Below are 24,972 nucleotides of genomic sequence, written 5' to 3'. Positions count from 1 at the left end.
CAAAAGCTATCTTGAGTGGAAGAACAGCTGTGCTTAGCATGCAAATGTACTGGTGTACTAATAAATTCAGTGACTGATAAGGATTTATCTAAATAACAGAAGTATGAAATAAACCCAGAAATTACCATTAAAAGGAAGATCAGTGTATTTCAGCCTGCACAGAGCTCACCAGAAAGATACCCTGCATGCAGAGCTGAAGCTGCAGTGCTGAATTGGTGAAACCCTGCCCACAGCCGTCGTTACCTTGGGGTTAACTTGGACTACGCTTGTGCTGCTACAAGGACAGGCCTACAGGCAGGTGCCCCCCCACCCCCCCAGAGCTGCTTATCTCCCCCAGGACATGTAGAGGCTTCTGCTGCCCTCACCACCCCATGGATCCTGATGTTTCCTACCTGGGGGAAGGTATGTCTGCTCTGGAGCCTTCCCCCTCTTTTGCACAGCCTAGTGATCAAGGGGGCCCTGCCAAGGTCTTCCTCTTCTGCCCCAGATGCTGTGCAAGGAGAAACAATGGCGATGGGCAGGTGTGCCATTGACACCAGCTGATTGCACAGGGCTTGATGTGCGATGCATTCATCCAAACTTTGGGCAGGTCTCTGGCATGGTGTGGAGTGAGGTGGCTGAGGAATCTGGTGCAAGTCATGTTTATTTTTAACGTGACTGCTCTGCAATGATTATTGTGTCAAGTTGAACGCACGGCGAACTGGTTACATTTCTATTCCAGTTACCATGGTTGCTAATACTTAAAACTGCCTGAGAAAGGAAGAGAATTGTTCTCCCCATGCTGGGAAATGTCTCCCTGGTTCATTCCTGCCCACATAGTGCAACAATGCTGTTGGTCTCAGCTTTGGATGTGAAAGCTGGCGGAGATCTGCCTAGCCGGGTCTGGCAGATGGAGCTTGGTTTCTCATGGTTTATCACTACACTGGCAGAACAAATCTCCTCACCTCTACTTTGGTTTTATGTAGGGAGAAATCTTTCATACTATTGCTGCCAGTAGGCATCTGTGGGAGAAAAGAAAAAGTGCACTTGCATCCCAAAGACATTTCTGCTGTATTTGATCTGAGCCAGTAACAGTGTGCGGTACCAGGCAGACAAGAACAAGGCAAAAGCCTAGAAGAGCAAACTGTGTGCAGGCAATATCTGTGCTCCCTTAAGCACAATGGTCCACTATGATAAGCAAATAGCTCCGCAAGATTTAAAAAAAAAAAAAAAAAAAAGCCCAAACCACAAAAAAAACAAACAACCAGAAAGTGGACAGAGAACAGTGGTTTGAGCATAATGAAGTGAGCTGTTTAATAGTGTAAGCCTTTACCTTAGCCCTGTTGCTAAGCAGGGGTAACTTGGCAGCAGCATCTCCCTTCCTGGTGGCAGGTTCAGCCGTGCTACAGCCGAGCAAGCTGTGCAGGTGCAGTGTGGCAGGACATGGCACCGACCCTCCCTGTGCTGTGCCAGGCCCCCCAATCATCATCAGTGTGGGTCTCACCTCCCCAGTGCCATGGTCTGTGGGTGGGATGGACGTGACCCACCTCACCCATCCACAGCATATATGAAATCCCTCCAGCTGGCAACCCCTGCCAGTATTCTCCATAGTTCACAGCAACAAAAACATGTTGAGTCAATAAGGATTTGAAAACTCTTTTGACTGCAGGTCTGCTGCAAATCCTCTAGCAGGTTGATTTCCCTCGGCTCTCTACTTCCCTACATCCATGTGATGATTCCCTACATACAAAGAACTAAAACAAAATGTCACACCCCCCCAAAAAATACCTGAAGTCTGTGGAGCTTAAATTCACAATGAATTAATGCATTATCAAACAGGCAAAACAATGACCTGAATCATTAAATCTCTAAAGGGTTTCAGAATCAAGGGGACCTTGGTTCAATTTACCTTCATTTAGGAGACTCAAAATAAGTTTTAGTGCCAGTTTAGCTAAATTTATGCCTTTATTCGCTTGCATTTGCTTCTCTGAGCATTTCCGTGAAGAAGTTTCCCTCTGTTAAAATGGTACCTTTCCTGGGAAGTACAGCCAGTGAGATCTCACTATCAGCACCAGTTTCTCCTTTCTACTGGTTTGAGTGAGGTCATTAAGCAGAAGACTGCTGTGGGAAGCCTCCCTCTTCATGGGTGGTGGTGGATTGTGGCACTGGTCAGCACAACAAAGATGCCCTGAAGACGAGAGGACCCCCGAGAAAGGACTGCTGCTGCGGGCAGGGGCTCACGTGGAGGTGCTGCAGCATGACGCCTGGAGAAGGCTCCCAGAGGCTTTTACTGAGTCACCATTAAGTAACAGGCATGGAACAAGGGACCAGAAGCTGAGGAAGTCACCAAAACAAATAAATGTTTATTGCCCAGCTAATCATCTGGTGAAACATTCCGTGGGAATTCTTTATTTTATTGCTAACACTTCAAAGAAAAGTGTTAAACGTATCCCAGAGGAAAAAAAAAATTAATATACTGCAATAGATTTTTCCTGTTTTCATAACAAATGTTTTGACCAGCTCTTCCTAGGCACCTTGGCATGTCATTCCCTGCTGTAATTCCTAGACCTAATTATTTAAATGCCCAAGCAATCATTTGGAAACCACTGCTCGGCAAGCACTGTTATTTTTCCTCTATTTTCTGGTACATGGCTGACCAGAAGGCATCATTGCATGTGGTAAACTACAGCCCCACCTGTGTTTAGACACTTGCATCCTACTTTCACAAAACAATAAATTGGAAAAGTGCTCAAAATATATCCAGGACCGATGGACGCTTCTTAATATTCCTGTCCATCTGTGCCCGGGCTTCACATTCTTATTCTATTTTTTTTACTGAAACTTTTACAAAAAAACCCCATGTGTTTACATTCCATAGCGTCCCCTGGTGCTGCAGGATGGAAGACCACCTCTGATCAGACCCTGTAGTTCTGCAGCACATCATTTGATAGACGGGATTTGGCTGGGAAGTATTTTGTCGCTGTGCTACTGAGAAGTAAGTTGAGACTTCACAGTGGTTTCTTCTGGCTTATGAGTCTGCCAACGGAAAAAAGCAATAGAAATACTTGGGTCATTGATGTTTCAGTGAAAAAAGAGTTTTGTAATTAAGGCTTACCTGGCTCTTCTGTTTCCTATTAAATAAGCATCTGGTTTATTGCAACCTATTCGTGAAGTTATCCATCATTCCTCACAAAATTTGGTACAAATTCATGTGAAAAGTCATTATAATATTCAGATTTCATTATTCTCCTGTCTTTATGCCCATTCAACCACGTGACACCAGTTCCAAAGAACAAGTGGTGTTGTGGGATGAGGCAGCCACTGCCAGGGGACACATACTGGCGGGACACGTGCCAGCGGGTCTGGGGGAAGGCGAGGACACAAGGCAACCTCTCGTGTGTACGCATAATCTGCCCTGTCTCAATTACACAGTTCACAGGCAGCTAATAGCCTAGTAATGATATGAGAAGAACTATTGAGTACTTACAGACTGCTACACCAGCAGAATATCAAGATGGAGTGGGAAGCCGCTGGCTGTGCAAAGGCTGAGACTCTGGTGGAGGGGTTTGTACCCAGGCATTTTCAGCCAGAAATGCTCCCTGCTGATGTCACTCATGAAGAACTCAAGAACACAGAAATACAGGGGAGCAATGCCGTTTCCTTCTTCACGGGAGCGCCAAAGCCCACAGGCATGGCAGCAAGTGCGCTGGAGGCAGGGCATCCTCCCAGCTGCCTGCCTGTCTGTAGACCTGCTGGTTGGTGGTTTTTTTCAGCTTGCTTGAGCAGGGGCTCCTTATTAGAAAGCAGCACTCCCTGGGCATATCTAGGGAGAAAAGGGATATTGACGTCTCTTTTTAGACACTTTGAGGTACAAAAAGCAAGCTAGGAATAATATGAAGTTCCACTGGCAATGTGCATAATGTGCTCAAGAAGCAAGGGAGACTGGAAGGCACTTGAGAGCCAGGTCACAGAAAGTGCTCCATGTGAAGCATTTCTCATGAGCAGATCAAATGGTGTTTTAGTGAGGACTTATTAATATGGCACCTGTTTCAATTACTTTCAACTAGCAGGAGCAGTCATGCCCCGTGTGTGTGGTGACACAGGAAGGGAGCAGTTCGTGACAAGTCTCCTATGTGTACTTTCATGCTTCTCTCCAGGATCACATAGGCTTCTTTTTTAAATGGCATTCTGGGGTAAAAGTGAATCTAATCACAAGCTGAAGAAGGTACAGCTTCATAATTTAGTAGATGTGCACTATATCCTCAGAAAGAGAAGGTGGCTTCGGTGGGTACCAGAACTGAAGAAGGGGATCTCACAAAGGGCTGCGAGTCTGGAGTACATAAGCCTGTATCTAAAAGTGCCTTTGGCTACTTGAATTATTCACAATTGCCAGCATATTCCCTTGCGGTAAATACCCTCCTATATAGAGGAGAATGCAACAGATATTAAATATTGTTCAGTGCCAACATACAATGTATTGCTGCCTCCGTACCCCGTGAAACACTGCTTTGTTACTGGTCAGAGGCTGCGTGTGGAGGCTACCCAGGTCAAAGCTTTTTACAAATGCTACTCTTCTGTAATAGACAAGTGACATTTTTGGGTAAAGGGCAATCCACGCAGTTCTGCCCACCTGAAAATTTACAATGCCTGAAAGCGAGCTACTGTATTTCACCTGATCCTGACGCCTTCCTTCACACAGGGTGTCCAGGTTGAATTCTGCCGTGGAATGGGAAAGCAGCTGGGACTGCCCGAGCTCGGACGCAGCAGCGTCCCGCGCTGCCCGGGGAGGCACGGGCTGCTCCCTCTCACCTGGCACACTTCTGCGCACCCTGCCAGAGCTCAGATGCTCATAAATAACAATGACAAAGCTCAGGTGTTTAAAAGCACAAGGGGGAGAAACACAGAATAGCCACAAAACATTTACTGTCAAATAGGCTCAAAGTGCTGCTTTTATAACTGTTACTTACGTCATGACATACTTCTGTGATACAGTGATACACATCCAACCATAAAAATATTGTTTGCTTTTTAAGTCACTTCCAAGTATTTCAGTGCAGAAAACTTTTATATAATATCATTGCACTGTGCTGCGTGTGAGCACCTGCACCCCCTGAGTGCTTTTGCGCCCAGAGCGGGAGGCAGCGAGGTGGTGCTGCCCTCTTGCAGATGAACAACAGTCACACGAGGAGGCTTGCCAAGGTCACAGAGGCAGGCTGAGCAGAATGGAAACTTGCTCCAGCATCTCCTGACTCCAGAAGAGATCCATACGTGCTGGACCGTATCTCATCGTGAAGATGCTGGAGCTTTGCAATGCAGCACCAGCACAAGCAACTCGGAATAACCCAGCTCAGGGAGGGAGGAGAGAAGATACAGGTTTCTGGGTGGTAACCTGACATGAGTTAAAATTTTATATAACCCCTGCTTATCCTCTGCCCTTTCTCCCTCCCTCTCTTTCAGCAAGGGCCCACACACACCAGGGTGGATAAGGATGCAGAGGGTTTGGTATTTCAGTACTTCAGCCTATTATGGGAGTATCTTGGGATCAAAATTCAGAGGTTCTCACTCTCATCTTCCCCTTTCTATTTCTGCCTTCCTGTTTCAGCCAGATGGACTTCAGCTACTCCTTGAAGCTCTATTCAGTTTCTGATGTGTTTTCCATGAGCAAAAGGGGTACTTACATTTTTCTTCCATCAGCAGTTTTCTACAGTAAATAAGGAAAGGAAATGGAAAACCTCGTAGGAAGTCCCAGGCTGCTGAGGCTTTTTGAATGGACTCAGAGCTCAGGCGTGAGGCAGATTAATCACAAACCAGACATATTGAGCCAGTGCAGAAGATGACATTTCAGGGCCAGTGTAAGGAAGCAGGATTAATCGAATGATGGGACTAGGGAGAAGAAGCAAAGCCTGATAATGAACCACCAGGTACAGGAGAGACAGGTTATGATAGCACTGAAACTGTTCAACAAAATTAAGCACCATCATCAAAAGATTTTCCTTTGCATGAGCACTGTGATCTCATTCTATTGTGCTTAAGAGAAATAAGAGAAATTGTAGATGATTAATTGGATCATTTCCATATCCTGCTCCTAAGTGAGGTACTTAAGGAAACCGTTTTTCTGTTGCTGCCTGACCTGCAAATACAGGGTGTCAGCCACTCCGAAGAAGCTTCAGCATGAAAAAGGATGGAGTGATGAGCAGTACATATTAAAGAGACAGGCAAAACAGGTAATAGCCCCTGTGTCCCCTGAAATATATCCCAGTCCTCAGGTTAACACTTTAAAAATGTATTGCATGGAAATGTACCCCTCATTTAACAAAAATAAATGACTATAGTCAAATAACAGGCTGCTGTCGTCAGAAAGCAGCACTTGCCAAATATAATGATGCCTTTTCATGCAGTGTTAGTGCTCCAGAATGGTTAATCTTTGCTCAATGGTCCTTTTACCCTAAAAGTACAGAAGATACATTGCAGTGCTTTCTCCACTGGGAAATCTACATGTAATACTACAGCCATAAGTACTGAGACTCAAATCCCTTTGTCATTTCTCCCCTCTCATTTGGCTTCAAGTGCTGCAAGGTAGAACCAAAAAAAGAAAGGAAGGAACAGAAAAGCTACTGCTGCTGCGAGTGCAACCTCACTCTTCATGGACATGGATGGTGCAGTTCTGTTTGCTGGACAGCTGGTTCCTTCTTAATGCTTCATTTACTCCTGATTACCAGCAGTGTATCTCTTTGTATATCTTCAGCCCCAAAGATTTATTTTTCTTGGGGCTGGAAGCTGGCTCTCAGAGCACCTAAAAAGCTGGTTTCCACATGTTCTGCTTCTACATAAATATATTACTCATGAATAAGCAAAAGGAGGGTTTTACTCCTGTCTGAAACCAGGCAGGTAAGCAAATGTTTCATATCGGGCTTGGAGGCAAGCCATCAGTAGGGCTTTATCTGGTGCTTGAAAATCTGGAATGTGCTTACATAGGTACTGAATTGGGTAGTCTCGGGAACAACATATAGCTGCCTTCTCATAGAGTTTGTCAATTCTCTAAGCCAGTTAGGGAAGAATCAGCTTCTCGGAGGCTAATATCCATACATCTGAACCTCAACAGTGTGGTTTCAACTTGTGTGTCGTTCTGAAAACCTTCCCATCAATCCATGACTTCATTTCAGTTTCTCAGCATTGCTAACTTGTTCTGAAGTTGCCATTGATTTGCTGCTCAATTTCTGAGCAGTTTGAAGAGCTTTTCCCCAGCAGAAATGTTCCTTATTTGAAGTAGAAGTTGAATCAAATAGGAAAACTTCTTTTAATTTGCAAAACAGAGAAGGTTAAAAGGAGTAGAGAAAAACCAAGCTCCTCAAACCACTGAGTGACAGTTTTTGGCATAGCAACAGTACAGTAGCAGTTCCTGTACTGATTTAAAGGAAAAAACCAAAACCACATCACCTTTCCAACCCTTGCATCGCTGAGACATGTCAAAGAGACCTACCAAAGCCTCCCCGGTGCAGAGCATCATGGTCTGTCTCAGGAGATTCGCAAAGCAAATACTGGCACATGAGGGTGCAGCTCACTCCTGGTCTGGTACCATGGCTGGTACCATGTGCTCGCACAACCTAGGAGACTTTAAAATGTTTTACAGATATAAAGAAAGTAAACCTTAACACCACCTCCCCTTTTTGCGCTCCTTGTGATCTAAGGCAGCTGAGCACTTACCATGTGGGAGCGGGAAAGGCTCTGTGTCCTGCTCTGGGACATCTCCAGTGAGGTGGAGCAGGCTGCAGACCTCCAGATCAGTGACCTCAGGCTGTACTTTGAACTGTGGATGCAAGCCAGTGCTCTGCATCTTTCCCAGCATTTCCAAGCCAGATGACCCTCTCTTGCCACTGCTGCACTGCTGTATGCTCATATTCGCCATGAGTGTGGAGCAGGGAATTCAACCATTGCTGTGTGATGTAGCACTCTGTTATCAAAATATAGTGACAAACCAGTTATGCATTGATATATGAAATTAAATTCAATATGAAATGAATTAATGTGGTTCTCATCTGAAGTGTACAGAGACACCTTACTCTGTCATTTTCCACTAAATATACAGTCTTTCTCTTTGCTGAATTTATTTGCCACTTACCCATATCTGAACATTTGCATTCTTTGTTGTTGCATTATGTTTGCAATGAATTCTCATTTGTATGTTGTAGAGAAATGTCTCTTTCGATGTCTTTTTCAGTCACCACATAAATGCTGCTTCTTGTTTCCTCATCGGATAACTCAAGAGCAGAGGCTGAAACTTACAAGTGTCAAGGAAAATGATGGGAAGACTCTGTTCCACACAGAGTAATTCGAAGAATGTCACATTTCTTCCGCTGTGAGATCCTTGATCGTTGTTTTTTTCTTTCTGCTAATAAGCTGTTAAAAGTAACACAGAAATTTAGATTCCTGGGTGCGTGTTACAAGCCTTGAAGAGAAACACCTTGACCTGCCTTTCCTTGGCATCCCCGCTGCCTGCCCTCCCCAGAGGCGGCATTGCCGTCGCACCCTGCTGTGCAGGACAGTGCCTGCCTCTGCCTTGGACAAGGGCACGGCACGGTGTGTGAAAAGCAGGCGGTGTAGGGGCGGGGGGGGGGGGGGGGGGGGGGGGGGGGGGGCTGGTGCGAGTCGGGAAAGGTAGATGCACATGTGGGGGTGCAGCAGCAGGGACAGGGCTGGCAGTTGGCGAGCAGTTCTGCCTCCTGCTGTGCTGTGTGTTGTGATGTCTCACTGTTCCACAGCTAAAATTGCTGTTTTGGGTATCGTTAGCCTCCATAGTTCAAGATAGGACTAATTATGAGTAACAGACTGTACTGTTCTTTTATCACAGGTTTTTGAATAACATGAGATATTATCTTTGGATATTTCCTATGCCAAATTATCCTTTCAATTACTGGAGCCTACATCCCAGGTATTTAGAACTGGTTGTTCTTGTTGAAGGAGAACAGAAAGAAAAGGACAAAATATAAAATCTAGCTCTCCTCCAAGTCCTGCTCAACGGTCCTGCTGGCACCGTTCAAGTCTTGACTGTACCTACAGGGAGAAGTGAAAAACCTTACTGACACTCGGTGTTTTGTTACAGGTTCTCACCTTTTAGGCCAAGTTCAAACCTGAGCTCTGACCTTCATGACTGAATGCTGAAGCAAGACACACTCTGAATCAAGCAAATAACCAGCAAATCTGCTGCCACCTGGCCGAGGCATGCTGCACATCAGGGGCGAGAGGGGATTGCAATGGGATGAACAGGTTGCAGAGAGCATTTTTGCAAGATGCAGAACATGAGCCTGTTCCTGCTGCCACCAATTCTGCAGCAAGACCGAGCAGGGTTTGAGCAGCCAAAAGCAGCTTCCCCCCGGCCCCTGCTCCTCTGCCCTTTGTGCTTATTCCACCCCAATGCGGGTGGCTGCGTCTCTGCCCTGTCACAGACCACCGGCTGTGGGATCCCCTGGCCACCCACCTCTGTCACCCTGCTGCACATCCCTGCCACGTGAGCAGTGCTGTGTCAGCCTTCAGCGCTTCAGAGGGCTGAAAGTAGGTTAGATTAAATCTGGTGGACCAGATTTTGGTCACCTTAAAAACAACACACACACACACACACACACGCACACACCCCTTTTCCCTCACAGCCCTCCCACGCACACATCTGCCATGCTTAAACTGGAAAATTAAATCACTTTTCCACTCAGCTGGCAGGAGTCAGCTGATAACTTGTGAGAACAAGTGTTTTTAAACAAATTAACCCCTTCAGCAAAGCAGCTGAACGCAGAGGCAGGGAGGGCTGGCACAGAGGTGGCAGCTGGGTCTGTCCCTGCCTTTGGGACAGCGGCTGGGAGGGAGGGCTTGGACACCCTGGAACGAGATACATTGCAGAGTCCACGTGGAGCAGAGCACTTCCACAAGGGCAACGTTCACACCAAGCAGCAGTGTGATGTGGTGGGTTGGTGCAGCTTGCCCACTGCTGCACCCCAGCCTCTCAACCAGAAAAAAAAAAAAGCAAAAAAAAAAAAAAGCAAGCTTACAATTTTGTAGTGTATTTTGTGGCAATAGATTAAAGGTTTTGTGGGGAACTACAAAAATTAATTATTCTCAACACTTCAGTGATGCTTTCTCTGTCATTCTGAAATAGAAGGCTACAGTGCTCACTTATAAGTGCCCTGACGTTATCTGTAATTCACACATCCAAGTGTCATCCAAAGCGCATGGACTGTCTGTCTCATTTTAAACGAAATGTCTCCTGTCACATGCTAGATGAGACTTTTATCTTTCCTGGAGATGCACCTAAATGCAAGCTCACGTGTCACTTCTCAGTTGAATTGTCATTTAGGTGCATTTCCAGAAAGATAATACTCCCTTATCGAAATTAAAGTTATTCTATCTTATTTAATTAATTAAGTGGTTTTGCTGACCTCCTCTCTGCATTGTATTTCCACTTACCTTGTGCTTCATTAAAGTTGTATGAAGCTATCCAGCCTTCAGTGGCTTGCACTCAGGTTGCCAGGAACTAATCTGACAACAGATTGGAAATCACCATGTAAAATAATGAGCAGCTTTTACTGGAGTTATGAAAATACCTATGTCATGTAAGGTGATGCAATTAGCAGGAAAGCAGCTGAGGTCCTAATAGTGAGACAGAGATGACAGACAGAAACAGAGTTAAATCCGCTCAGGAGAGAAATGGGCTGGTGACAGCTCTGGGACTGGGTGGGAAGGGGAAGAACTCGAGAGGGCACAGAAGCAGGGGTGGAGAACTGTGGCACGACCACAGCAGCTTTTACTACTGCACCTTTTTTTTTTTTTTAGCCTCTATACTGAAATGCAATCTAGATGGCATAAAACATTTACAGAAGCACTGTGCCTCGTCTACGTTGCTGCGATAAAACACAGCCTTCTGCAAGTGTCCTCACACAAATTTGATTCCTGTTGTCAACATCCAGCTGACATTGTTACCTGCATAAAATCATACAGACAGGCACGTCCAGAGCAGCCCGCACCAGGACATGAGGAACTCATCAAAGTGCTTGCTCCATGAATACAGTCATTTGTGTCTGGCAAGTGTTCACATGTAGACTGGCCTTTATCTCAGTCACGGATATTCAAGTCCTTTGTAATTACACCTTATGCTGCAGGTGCTTCCTTGGGGATTAGGTAAGTGATGGGAAATGTAGGGCAACGAGTCATAGCTAACGTGCTCTCCATTCACCACTCACTTTTAGGAAAAAAATTATTATCAGGCAATATCAACTCAGTAAGTGATGACTAGCGTGATGAAGAGTTAGCTTTGACGAGCCTCTCACATCTCTAATTTTTTGGGGAAAAAAATTCTGATTTGAAGTGCCTTTACATTTTAGAAATTGTTGCTCAATTCTGGTTTAAAGAAGTTCCAAGGACAAACCCAGAAGAAATTACAGTGTGATAAAATCTAAATGTGATGCTCTGATTGGGAACTCAAATGTGTAATGCTGAATACCATTTCAGGAAAATTTTTAGAATTTATATTTTTCAGCCCAACACAGTGAGAAAAGAGTTGACATCTCAGAAATGTCCTGCCCATCTCTCCCACCCACATCCCAGTGTTGCTTCCAGGAATCTCTATACATTTATTTTTAGCTACCCATTTTCACATAAGATTCGGGACCAAAGCATTCAAGCTCACTCTCATTTTAACAAAACATGTTTAGTATTCAGCACTGAACTGGAGGGCACAGAACAGCAGGCGTTTAAACAGATCTCTCTGCAAAGCTTTCTAGCAGAAGGTAGCTCGCCCTGAGTCGGCCTGGTTGCATTTTCAGAAGTTTAAATCAGGTATCGCTCCCTCAAAGACACTGACTGGTAGAAATGGCTTAAGAACAAGGGTACGGCAATCCTGGGTGAAAGCCTGGCTCACATGAAGCCGCAGGAACCCCCCCAAACGCACTGATTTTAACGTGCCTGGGGTTTTGTTCTTCACATTAGTATGAGAAGATTAATTTCAACATATAGGTGTGAATAATAAAAATAGAGATGACCTTTTTTAAGCCCTCTCTTAAAGCATTTTCAACAATGAAACAAGTATACAGGCAAATACTCCCCAGTGCACTCGCACCCAGCAAAACATGACAGAGCATTAGCAATCAGTGCAAGAACAAATTGGCACAAACTTATCATCATAACAGAAACACAAGTGTGCAAACCAGAAGCAAATAACGCCAGGAATGCAGAACAACAGACAAGTCCAACCCCATTGCTGTTGAACCAGGGGAGGATCAAATTTACACTGACTGCAATGCTAGTAGAACCATGCCTTCAGAGAAGTGACTCACATTGGCCGTCAAAGGATGCATGCATGGGGAGCCTACCACATTTTTCAAATACCCATAAGACCTTCAGGACAAAAACAAAATTGAGAAAAATACACAAATGTTGATAGCTGGGTGACTGAGGTGCTGCCCCTATGTGATACAATATCTTACGTATATCGTGCAGTGTTTACTTAAAGAGTGGATTTTTTCCTTTGATCTAAGTACAGTGAGGAGCAAACTCAGAGTACCTTTTGCTGCATCAGCTAACTGGGGTTGTTTATTTGAAATGCCTAACAGTCAGTGGCATTTATCTTCATTTAGCATTAATCATGGCACACAGCATACTTTATGTGACACCACCTTCCCCTGCACAGCATACTTCATATTCATAATATTCCCAAGTTCTTGCAAATCAGTAAGATTCAAGCTCTGTTTTTCACACTTGTGGTGGTATCAGTAAACATCAAAGTACTTGAGAGACCAATCAGGACACTGTGAGTTTTGAGACAGGAACCAGTGCCTAATGCTACACCTGGAAAAAGCGTTTTTTTGCAGAGCAACAGCTCCCCACAAGCACAGCCACCAGCTGCTGGAAGCATCTCCAGCTTTGCCACCACAGGTGAACTCAAGCATTTTGAAAGCTGCTGCCATCGGTGCACAAAGACGCACTCTCTAAAGTGACGACAAATGCCACACGTGAGATGCTTTATCTACTTCCCTCCTCACGTGCCCTTGGACCCTGCTGCAGCTGCCTCTGAGCATTATTCCAGAGGAGTCAGATACTGCCCAAGCCACCTCTTCTGAGCTTAAACTCTAACATAACCTTTTCTTTTTTTTTTTTAATTAATTTTTAAAATCTACGTAAATGATTCAAACAAGAGTTTGTGTACAAACCCAGACCCCACATGCACATCTGTGAAGGCATTTGTGACATTTCTCATGCTCAGAGCAGCCAGTGTTGCTGTAAAGCCACACACCCAAGGTGCCAAGCGTTGCACTATTGCTGGCAGCCACTGCACTGCAAAGCCATACCTGAGCGTGGAAGAGGATTGATTCGGTGCACATCACGCAGCAGAAGCTTGACAATCCCGTGCATTATTCAGCAGAGCCTGTGATGGCTTTCCGTTTAATCTATGTGAAAATTGGATTTATGGTATAGGAGTAAGAGCTATCTGAACATGGCCCATAAAACTGGAAGAATCATATTTTTCTCTTCAGCAAGCAACTTTTAACAGCTCTGCTGGGTGCTTATTTGCAGTCACCAGGCAAAAATTTTCTCTCTGCTGTTTACGACCATTTTACTCATTTCTGTGACAGAGGGGGGTGGTTTGGAGTATGGTGCCAGTGATGCTCTAGTTACTGGTGTTATTTGCTCCAGGGACTCTTTTGATATGTAGTCCTCTGCTGTACTAATGTTCCCATTAGTCTTGATTGCCTCTGCAGGGGGTAGTAAAGACTTCTGTAACAAAGTGCCTAGGAAAATCCTTCTTGAGCCTTTGATATTTTCTTTGTAACATTTTCCTCATCTTTCACAAGATAGCAGTTTGACTTTGAAGTTATTTCCAGTTCTGTTGTTGTCATTACTTTAACTTCTACTGGGGAGCTGGATACTTCTTATGGGGGAGCGAGGAGACACCAAACAGCCTCCCTTTCTGTGTTCCTTATGTGGTCCTGACCCCTTGAGTAAAGCCTCCAGTTATAGAAAGCATACAATCTAAAACCACAAGGTATTAAAATACAGGCATCAAATGCTGTGAGGTATTGCTCAAAGTTGCTGCAAGGAAAATGAAGAACAAAAATACATATGCGGAAAATCATATACATTAAATATCTCAGTGAGAAAATGGCTGGGGACCAAAGCTGTTTAAAAGCCATAAAGCATAGTGGAAGGTCAAATAAAAAATCGGATATTGGCCTAAAATGTTCAGATGTCCAGCTTCATGCCATGGAAGCGTGATGGTTTTAGGAGGCTGAGCTGAAATGAATGGAGATTTCCTGGTGAAATTTCATAACACTCGTGTTCATGGGTAGACTGAAATAATAAAATATTTTTTTTTTTCCCTCTGGGAAACAAGATAGGACTTGAAATGGAAAAGTGAAAATAAGGAGCTAAAGGTTCTTCTCGCACTTCTGCTACCTGGAGAGAGCAGCTCTTTTGTAAAAGGGCTTTATATCCCCTGTGATAACATTTGCTTTATAAATATGTCATAATTGCTGCAATTTTCATTATGATTAGCAACAGAAAGTACATATAAAAATACCCAATAAGGAAAGAAAACTTAAGTTAACTTTTTTAACATTGAATATTACTATGAAAGCCTGGGAGAATTCCAAGGTAATTCAGAAAAGCTGTAACAAGACTTCTGCTGCTTTGTCATGGAAGAGATGGATATACCTCCCTGCAACATTAAAACATGCCAGAAAAGAGTCACCTCGGGTTTGGATTTGACCTTTCCAGTTTTGTAGTACTCCAGTCCTGAACTGTGATTCAGAAACATTTCTGCAACATGCAATTCACAGAGCCAGACACCAATTTGCTGTCATTATCTGCAGTCACAGTTCCTTTGGTTCAAAGACCACTAAACATTACTTCCCATTACAGTTCACGCCTCAAAAATACAAAGCAAGGGCAAGAGCAGAGCTGCAAAAAAAAAAAAAAAAACAACCCACCACAAAGGAAAGCACAGCAGCAATAACCATGCAAACACAACTGATACAAAACCAAGCAGAGGGTTGTCTCCATTTTCAGTTGTTTACATGTAACCCAAAGGCTATTCAGCCTTGAGCCTTGCAGCTTCACCATATCCTCTGCAAGAAGCCCAACCTCTCCATCACCTCCAGCATGCACCCTTCCATGCTGGGATCAGACCTGCTGTCACTGGGGTAACCTACCCATGAGAGAGGATCCAGAGCAGTAGGACTGATGATCCAGCTGCCCTTTGCTGTAAGTTCAGCCTGGGGGGAGGTCCCAGGGGGAAGAAAGGGCTTTTCCTCCATGGATCTCCTGTGCTGCTGGTGATGTTGTTTTTATGCATTTGCAGGATGCAGATAAGAAGGGCATCGAATCTGAATGTTATGCTAATAAGAACATCTGTGTACTTAAAGCAGCACTGAGCAGCTGGTACATCTAAAACAGCCCCCAGCATGTCTAAATGCTCTGTAAATACAGAGTTGATATCTCCTGAGATCAATTTATCATTAATAAGTTATAAAAACAGGATTTGATGCACACTGAAATAAAAATATTTGGGGGAAAAGCCTATTCTTTATTTCCATTTTCCCCACCATCTCAACTCTCCAGCGTGGGAGGGACCCCAACCAGACACTGAATGGCGCAGATGAACTCAGGGCTGGCCTCATCCTGCCTAGGACAGCTAAGTGCAAAGTGCAGTCATCCTTTGGTCCCCGTGCAGTCAATGCCAAGATGCAGGCACCCCAAAAGGTTATATGGCACACAGCTTCTCAGTTCAGCACCTGAACGTCAACCAGTGAGCGTGTGCCCAGGCTAACTTCGAACAAGTGTTTTGGAAAGAGTCTTGGCCAGTATTTGGTGGCTGTTATCCCCCTCCACAGTCACCTCTGCATTGCTGCTGCCATTACTCAGCCTCCTCCTGCCTTTACTCAGCATGCCTGGCTTTACTAAATACACTGCAAGGACCTGCATGTCCCCAAAAGACTCCAGATAGCATCTGAACTTATTCTGAACACTTTGGGACTCCACCTAACACGTAATAATTAAAGATAGCAACTATTATGAAATGGGTCCCTTTTCCTCTTTTGCTCTCAAATAATCTGTTGTGAACAGGCATTGGGCACATATATCCTATAGGATATATGGCTATATATCCACTTCTTTAGCCTCCTAGATCCACAGACCAGTGACTACTTCATTAAATATATTTTATGCATTGTGTAAGCTCAGGGAAACTGTATAATTCAGGGTACCAGCCAGGGAGTGCAGGTGGCGTTTTGATCAATGCTGTGTGCATCTGTTAAAACTAAGATACTCCTCTGAATATTTGGAGGCTGGTTTTGTTTTTTCTCCTGCTCTTCTTTTCCTGGAACACTTTTATCTCGCTCCAGTAATTGCTAGCAAAACTCACAAACAGTAAACTCCATAAGTAAACCTTATCAGCTATGTTACACTCAACAGCCCTCCTCTCCACTTCTGAATGTGTCATGCCTTGAAAGATAAGCACTACTGTCACAACCAAGGTAGTCACAGGTGCCCTTGTCCCACAGGGTCTGGCGCACTGGAGACACATCTGGGAAAGGGTTCCCAGAGGGGATTGTATTTTATTTATTATGGTTTTATTACGGCCCTAAGATGGGTGTGCATGATCTTCTGCTATAAAGGGCCAAAAAATGCACACGATAATCTGTAATTTTGTCTAGCTCCACCCTGTCTGGAACATGAGAATAGATACATAAAATATGCTAAAGCCCATTAGGTTGGCTTATGATCTTAAATAGTCTCGCATAAGGAACTTTGGAGCGAGACTGAAACCCTCCAGAGCATACAGATCATTTGTGCAGCAAAACAGCGAAGTCCTGCCTCTGCACCAAGCATCTGAAATTGCCACACGGCTGCTGGAGCTCTGTCTAGAAGGCACATAAGATCTTTATCAGGGTGGTTAAAACCCTTATGTTATTTCTATGATTTATATTTTTCCACTCATCTACATCACATGAATAGCATTAACACCTGGCAGAAGTTCCTGTAAACACTGAGAAAGTCATCTTGGGCAATTTTCTCTGGGCAACTGATTTGATTAATTTTGTGGAGAGAGCCGACCCACCAGTTGGCCTGGCTGGGGAAATGTTAAGATGTTTGTTTGCTTGGTTATCCCTTCCCAGGGGCCTCGCTAGGATTACAACTAATTTAAGTTTCTAGGCTAATTTGTTTCTTAATATCCTGGTGTGAAACATGAAAAGCTGCATTAAATTTAACAAGGGAAAAAGGGGAGGAGGGTCACTGTTTTGTCGTCATGAAGCTATGCTGAAGGTTTGCATGGCTTTTCATTGGAAGAGACCATCTCTCTTGCCTTGTGCCAGCAGCTCTCCCCTTCCCCGTGGTTGGTTTCAGTTCATTGAATCACTAACAAGAAATGTGCCCGCAAATCCATGAGCTCAGCCCTGCTCGCACAGTTGCTGGTGAGCCTGCTGATCCAAGCTTCCCCGGATTGCACCTGGGTTTTAAGAATTCTTGCTGACGTTAAAGGACATGCGTAAGATCTACACACTGCTTTGTGAACTTCACAGTAAATATGAACAGGATACAGAAGACAATACATAAATACTGGGTACATGCACAAGAACCAGCTTTCTCTTTGACGTGTGCTATCCCAAGCCTTCCCTCAGCACTGATATTCCCTTCCTTGGCTTTGCTGTATTCTGGAGAATCCTTTTTCTAATTGGTAAACAATGTTTTTTTCCTAGATATGTGAAGAAGATAATAAATAATGTTCTAGAAATCCAAAACTAGAGTGGGAGTTTTGATTCCTAATGCTGCTGTGAAAATTCAGTGTTCACTGGAAAGGCTTCTTTGAGCCTTACAGCAGAAACTCAGCGCAGCCAGCACAGAGCTGAACTCACCAGAGCATGACTGCCAAACCCAAAAGAAAGGTTTTTGTCACAAACCTGCCCTGATAGAAAGGAAAATGGGTTTTAGGACAGAAAGCCAGCAGCAACTGAAATTCAGTATTGTATGCTTGTAAAAAGGCATGTAGCATAAAGCCCCCAGTCATCAGAGGCAGAGTCGGGGTGACATCTGAAAGGCGGCTCATCTCGGTCTGCTTCTGAGCTGGCCAGAGCCTGGCACCGCAGAATTAATCACAACCCCAGGCTATTAAGGACAGAGGCACACAGAAATGAAAAACAACTGTGACAGAGACTTCTCCTGAAGATTTTGAAAGATGGGCTCTGGTTTTGGCTGGGACTCAGGAGCACAGGTTTTACATGTATGTCAAGGTAAGGTCAGGTGAGTGAAGTACAGGGAAAGACACAAACTACAAAATCATTCACTTAACAAGAATCCTCAGGATGCATTTGCCAACCTGCCAGGTGACTACCAGTCGGAACAAGTGCTGCCATATTAAGATAGCAATAACTCAGACCTCTTCACTTAAAAGGTTAAAGAAAATTATTTCCTGCACTACGGATAGCATGCTGTAGCCCAGAAGCATGCTGCAGGTGTGCCGAGATGGCTTTGACCAGGCCAGCATGTCTCCTGATGCCCAGCAGCCCCACAGCTCTTGCCCAGCAGCAGACTGGACCACAGCAGCAGGCTGGACCAGGACACACACGGCTGGTGTGAAGACTGAGCCCATGGGTCTGAACAACCTGCACTCACATCTGGGAGCTCACGTGTAACCACAACAAATACACGTGTTTAATGAGCAAGGTGACTGCCAAGGTGAGACTGACAGACAATTGATTGCACTCACCCGTCATTCAGAAAGGACAAACCGGACTTACCGTGCAAAGGAAATGGAATCAGGTGCCTAAAGGACATCCCTGTGAAATATTAAAAGCAGCACTTACGAGATGAACGGCTCTTCGTGGCTGCACTGACTTGAACAGGAGATGGCAAGAGCTGGTGTGTTGGCACTGAGTTATTTATGGCCTTACCACAAGAGCATTTCCCAATCACTCCTTAGAGAGAACAGAAACTAAACCAGGCGCGAGCCCAGCCTGGGTTCTGCCTCTGGTCTCTGTCTTTCAGCCTCCGTTTCGGTTCTCCTTGCAGAAATGGTGTGACCTCCAAAGTACTCTGAGAGCTAAGCATGGAAAAATGCAATAGGTAAACTACATATCATTGTCATTGCTGTTTTCTTTCAGATCACCTGGAAAACAGCACTGAAGAGAAATGAAAGCATCAGTGATGCAAAAGCTAAAGGGACATGCTCACTGGGAACCCATCAAACACGGAGGGGCTACCTGAGAATGGAAAATGTAAGTGCTTCTGGTGCCATAATCCAAGAATTCCCTTCCTCCTGGCTCTTCCTATCAGTTTTTCCACTGAAGGGGAAATTCCCACATCCCATTCTGCTTCTAAATTCTGTAAGGAATGATGTTTGAATTTCCTTTTCCCACCTCCCATTTCATGTCCCACTCTGGCACGTTTGCTATTCTGAAGCTATTCTCTTCAATTCATTTTACATTAATAATGATGGTCCTTTCCCTTCCTATTTGAATCCTAACATGTCTTTTCAAAAGCTGTTGAAGTTTATACAACTGTATATACAACCACCTTTTTATTGCTACTCTGCAGGCACCAAGGTACAGTCTGAGTATTTGTAGATGCTTTGGGAATACACCCTCTACCTTTACAGGTGGGGTTTTTTATTGGAACACTGACATATTCTTACAGATAAAACGTGCCTCTACCTTAGTGTGATGACACAGTATCATCTTTCTTCCCCAGCATATGATACACTTTTTTTAAACCTTGAATGTTCTGACCTATTTCCTTTAGTTGGCAAGGTTTTTGATTTTTTTGAAACAGTTTAGAATATTTTTTGGAAGAGATAACTGAGGTCTTTATAGTAAGTGTCACTCAGACTAATTCCAGATGCTTTGTTTGGTTTTACATCGAAGTAAGAAAGAATAGCTCTGCTTGTAGACTCCTCTCTTTTCCTGCATTTTCCTGGGAGAATAACTTGATTAAGAGAAACTTGCATCTGTTAGTTTTTCTTTCATCCAGAATTGACAGCAATTTAATTTTTTAAGGTTTCTTAAATTATTTTAGAATGTGGGAGGGCTAAATTCTGATTTGCATATCCTTACTTGGACATTTTCCAGGGCAGTGTTCATCGGGAAGTATGTGAATGTGTTCCACCTTGCTCAGGATTCTGCCTTTAATTTAGGGAGAGGTTTTCGGGAAGGTCCTCAACTCACTTGACTTGTTTAATCCTGCAGGCAGAGCACGGATCCCACGCTGCCCGCCCAGGAAGGGATGCCGGTGGGCTCCCTGCTCTCTGCGCAGCGCTGCAGAAGGGGCCCAGCCTGCGGGCGCCCCAGGTTTGCCAGCTGTGCCCAGCCTGCCCTGCCCTGCCTGCTCAGCCAGGGGCTGCGGGGCCGGCAGGTGGGCGGCCGGCAGATGGAAGCCCCCAGTGTGGGCGGCAGGGCTCAGCGCCCAGGGGCAGCGTGCCAGCCTCGCCTTGTCCCAGGCAGTGGGGCTGCGACCCACTGGCAGCTGTGCCCCAAACTGAAAAATCCATTCTTCTACCGTCTCATTTGCAAGATGAGAACAAGAAGGGCCTTGATTCGAGCATTTCTGCACTTAATACATTTTTTTTCTCATAAATATATAGGTGGTCATTGGGTGTGTCTGGGAAAGAGAAACATTTTGGTCTCGGATCATTCGGGTTGTGTTCTTGCATGGTTATGAGAGCCCCCAACAGGTACAGCATTGCCGATACCAAAATAGCAGGAATCCTTCAAAGAACTGGGTAAGCGAATGGTAAAAAATCAGTCTCTTTCTAGCAAGCTGTGAATGTGTAAATAAGCATGAGCAGTGTAATTAGTTTTTCCAAGCACTACGAACAGGATGCTTTCCTGGCCAGAAGCAAGCAAAACTTCTTGATGTATTGGGATGCCGTATACTGAAAGTTTGTTTTATATTTAATTGCATTTAACATTTATTCTCTCTTCTGCTCTATCAGCTGAGCAGTGCAGCATTAGCTAGTCATCTTCATTTTGTGTATTTCCTTAATCATATTTGTAAGAAAACTTTCCCAATGCTCAACCCTTCTTTAAAAAACACAGGCTAAAACAGTAATCAGGTAGGTACAAATAAAAGAGATTAGCTGAAGCAATCAATTAAAACTGCATAAAAAACTGAAGGCTATTTTTCTTCTACACATCATACAGGGTTCTGCTAAACTGTACGTAACTCCTTCCCTTTAAACACTGTTTCTGCTGGAGATGCACAAGTTTCTGCAAGGTTAGGAGATGGTTTACCTTGACAGCAGATGGGAACGAGCCCAAACTACCCAAACAGTAACATTGCCTTTGCCCCTTCTGTCCACAGGATATTTCTGGATTGCTTCTCAGTAATGTCTGGCTGAACTTGTTTCTACACTTCTGGAGAAGGTAGGTCCAGGACGGTGGAGCACTCCTGGAATGGGCAGGGGCTGCTCTGAGCTGGGGCACCATCTGCCTGGGGAAGAAAGTGGTTGATCAAAACTTCCATCCTCTGCTTCATAACAGTTCTGCTTGACTGAAAGACTTTTAATGAAAACAATAACAAAAATCAACCAAAACACTTCTTCAATTCTTGTTAGGTATATAAACAATCCCAGTTTATAAAAGCATAAAACTTTTGGTAAAATAAACAAGCAAAGAAAAAAGTTTGCTAGTAACTTTTTGGCAGATAACCATCATTTTAACTGCTTTTAGTGCAGTTTTTCCAAATGCTTCAAGCTTAAGAACTTACTTGCATGTTGCCTGTGAGGAAATGTTTTTGTGCAGAACTACTGATTATTTAGTTATTTCTTGCACTTCCCAGCAGTCAGTTACAGCTCTGGACACTGATGTCAGCTAACAGTCATCATCTGCAATTACCAAGATGGTTAAATTTTGTGACAAAGAACGTGTACAGGAAACAAAACCATTAAATATCTAAATAACAGAGAATCACTAACCCTCTTCAATTTACCTGCTCCAGGAAAATGCTGTGCAGGCTGCAGAGCGAGATAATGCTCCCTGCACCGGCGCAGATAGTGCTGGGTGGCAGCTTGTTCTTTTCTGAGAGAAACAAGGATGAACAAAAATCCAACACGCGAGTTATTTGAAAAATGCTAGTAAAATTGTCCTGATCTGAAAGGAAAGATGCTTTTCCAGCTTTACCCAGTGGTGTTTTGGATGTGTGTGATTTTTTTTCTGCTTCTGAGGAATTCTGTGCTTTGCCACCAGCAACTCATCCTCCTTGCGCAGCTGTTGCTGCAGCACCTGCCTTTACATTTATATTCTTGGCACAAGGGAAGAAATACTGCCTATTGTCACTTGTCCTCACTTCTTCTATTGTGATATTATGCTTATTACCAAAGCGATTTAAATTTTAAATTTTGTGACTGAATTAGAGAAACTACTCGGTAAATGCCGATTGATGAGTAGCTATGATACCTACACATCCTGAGCTCTGTTTATCCTCAGCATCAGACCATCACCTTTTCTGCCCCAGCATTCAGCAGCTTTCTGCTGGTCCACCTGGGCACAGTGATCTAAGGAGGAAAGAATGAGCAAGAAATACACACAGTTATGTACAGTATAATCCAGTTTAAGGATATGAAAATACCCTGCCAGAAGCAGCAGACTCGCTCTACACCACCTTCTTTATAAAAACAGAAAATGGGTTTCTGAAGTTCAGTGGCAGGAACTGACTGATGCCAGTGGAGATGACAACCAGCCACAAAGCACTGGTGGTTTATAGCATGGAGATACCCTGGAATAAATCCCCCCTGGGTCAATAATCCCACCTTTCATACCCCAGCCTCCCCAGACCAACCTCTTTCAAATAAGCAGATGAAATTAGATTTTGGAGAATACTTTGTTCTGCAGGACTTGGGCAAATGCACAGCTTAAGAGGCTGCCCTGCCTCTGCCCAAGTACTCTCATTCTGTTCCCTGATAAATTCACTGTGCTTTTAAGGTTCTCCAGATTTAACTCAATCACGTTCCCAGGGGCTGGCAGGAAAGAACAGAAATAAAGAAATCAATCACTTGATGAGAGACAGGCTTGAAGCAGTGCCAGAACTAATACTCCCAAATTCTGGGAAGGGTGTATTTCAATATTTATTAGAAAGGCATGATTCTGTCAGATGTTTACAAGTCTGTTTCTCCCAGCACTTGCTTCAGAAGGCTCACGCACCTTCCCCAAGGCACAGAGGGCATTCCTCTGCAAAGCTATCTCTATAAGCACTGCAGAGTATTGCCATCCCTGTTTCTACAGCAAGAACATCCTTTGTGTCCTGAGGCAGCAGCAGCAGCACTGGTGACCAGAGCCACGCTGCCCGCTCAGCCCATTTAAACCTTTTAAACTTCTTTTTGCCCTTCGTGGGCTTTGGGTTTTACCTCCTCCCTCTTCGCAGCTGACTATGTTTTCGGACTGTTGAACTGTACTCTGTAACCTGAGAATAATTGAGGGCAACAGGTAATGGCTTATTACTGCAGGAATGTGGGTTCCCTGAGCAGCACTGATTATGATTCAGAAACATTTCAAACAGTGCATGGGGTTAAGCCATTTAATGTTGAATTGTACAGGTCAGCCTTCAGAAAGCAGGACTGAAGGTGCAACATTGCTTCTCTTCTTTTCACTCCTGTGCCAGCCACTTATTTAATTTGCCCACAACAGCACTAAATATAACTTAAAATACTCTCTTGTTTATTTAATCTAGTATCTTCAGTCTCTGGTTCAATTTTTACTCATCGAAATTACTGAAACAGGCAGTTCAGACTCATAAAAAATGATTTTTTTCCATCCAATCTTAGTCGTATCTTTGAGAGGCTATTTTCAGCCTTAATTGAAATCTATACACCAAAACTACCATTTTCCCACTAAAACCAGCATCAATGCAAATAAAGTAAGTAGAAGTCCCTGCCTTTCCAGCACCATATTGAAGAGATGGATTCACGTAAACCAATTTAAGAATAATTTAATTCGCCCATCAGATCATCACCCATAATTTAATTCACACCGTGTCTCAGCATGGGGCCACAGGAGCATGTCCAGCCACCCCACGTGCAGGAGTCACGCTCCCCAGCTACGCAGCCTCAGCCCAGCAGCAGACCCAGATACAAAACTACAGCCAGATAACCTTTTCTTGAGCTAAACATACTCATCAGAAATCCAATCTGAACAAAAAGTGCATCATCTAACACACCATGGAGAGAAGGCAGCCCATGGAGGAAAGCGGGGGCAGCTGCCAGAGTGTTTAGGCAGGGCACTGGGAAGCACTGGGCACTGCCGCTAGCTCCCGCTTCTGTTAGTGCTCAGCCAGTGCTTTTTATCCTGACCTTCAAATGAAAAGCAAAGTAATTTGGTAAATAGAAGCACACTGCTTTGTTTACAGCTGACGAGAATAAACTCTCTTGTTAGGTTTTGGCTCAGGAAAACAGCCAGAATAATTACTTGGATCAAGAAGAGATAGCTGAAACAGCTTTTAAATGTTTCATCCCCTGCCACTTTGTTTTTAGAAAAGAAAACCACGTGGCCACATGAAGAAGACAAGGGGCAATGTACACAAGTTGCACTGGGAGAAATTTCATCTCCATTTAAGAAAGAATTTTTTTTTGCTGTGAGAACAGTCACAGGAACAACCTCCCCAGGGACGTGGTGGAGTCCCCGTTGTCACAGGTTTTCAAGATGCAGTTGGACAGGGTGCCAGAGAACCTCATCCGGGCTCCCTCTCCCACAAAGGGTTGGACCAGAGGATCTTTTGAGGTCCCTTCCAACCTGGGCTGTTCTATATGATTCTAAAGCCAATTCCCTAACTTGGTTGTTTTTTCAGGAAAACAAAACAAGAGAGAGGCAGAATCAATAGCTAAATAAGAAGCAGGCCAGATCATTAGTTATAATACTTTACCCATTGACAAAAGGTATCGACTTCCATTGATGTACTATAATATGTATTTAAAGAGGAGATGATGCTTTACAGAAATATTTGGAGTGCATTAAGAAGAACAATTCCACCTGT

General features: G+C 44.2%; 1 long non-coding RNA gene across 4 annotated transcripts in view; it reads right to left on the bottom strand.

Annotated features, from left to right (window-relative positions):
* Window positions 1–2,314: 2,314 nt before the first annotated feature.
* Window positions 2,315–24,972, bottom strand: part of LOC308068122 — a 38,570-nt gene continuing 15,912 nt past the window's right edge. For all 4 annotated transcript variants that reach the window (XR_013929864.1, XR_013929865.1, XR_013929866.1 and 1 more), the window contains 4 exons: window positions 10,432–24,972; window positions 7,456–8,376; window positions 3,467–3,802; window positions 2,315–3,015 (listed from right to left, as the gene is read on the bottom strand). The exon at window positions 10,432–24,972 is cut by the window's right edge. This is a non-coding gene — a long non-coding RNA (uncharacterized lncRNA). The remainder of the gene's footprint in view (window positions 3,016–3,466; window positions 3,803–7,455; window positions 8,377–10,431) is intronic.

This window comes from Falco punctatus, assembly GCF_963210335.1.
Source record: "Falco punctatus genome assembly, chromosome: 8".
NCBI lineage: Eukaryota > Metazoa > Chordata > Aves > Falconiformes > Falconidae > Falco > Falco punctatus.
The sequence above is the reverse complement of the archived record's forward strand: the minus strand, read 5'-3'. Positions and strand labels throughout refer to the sequence as shown.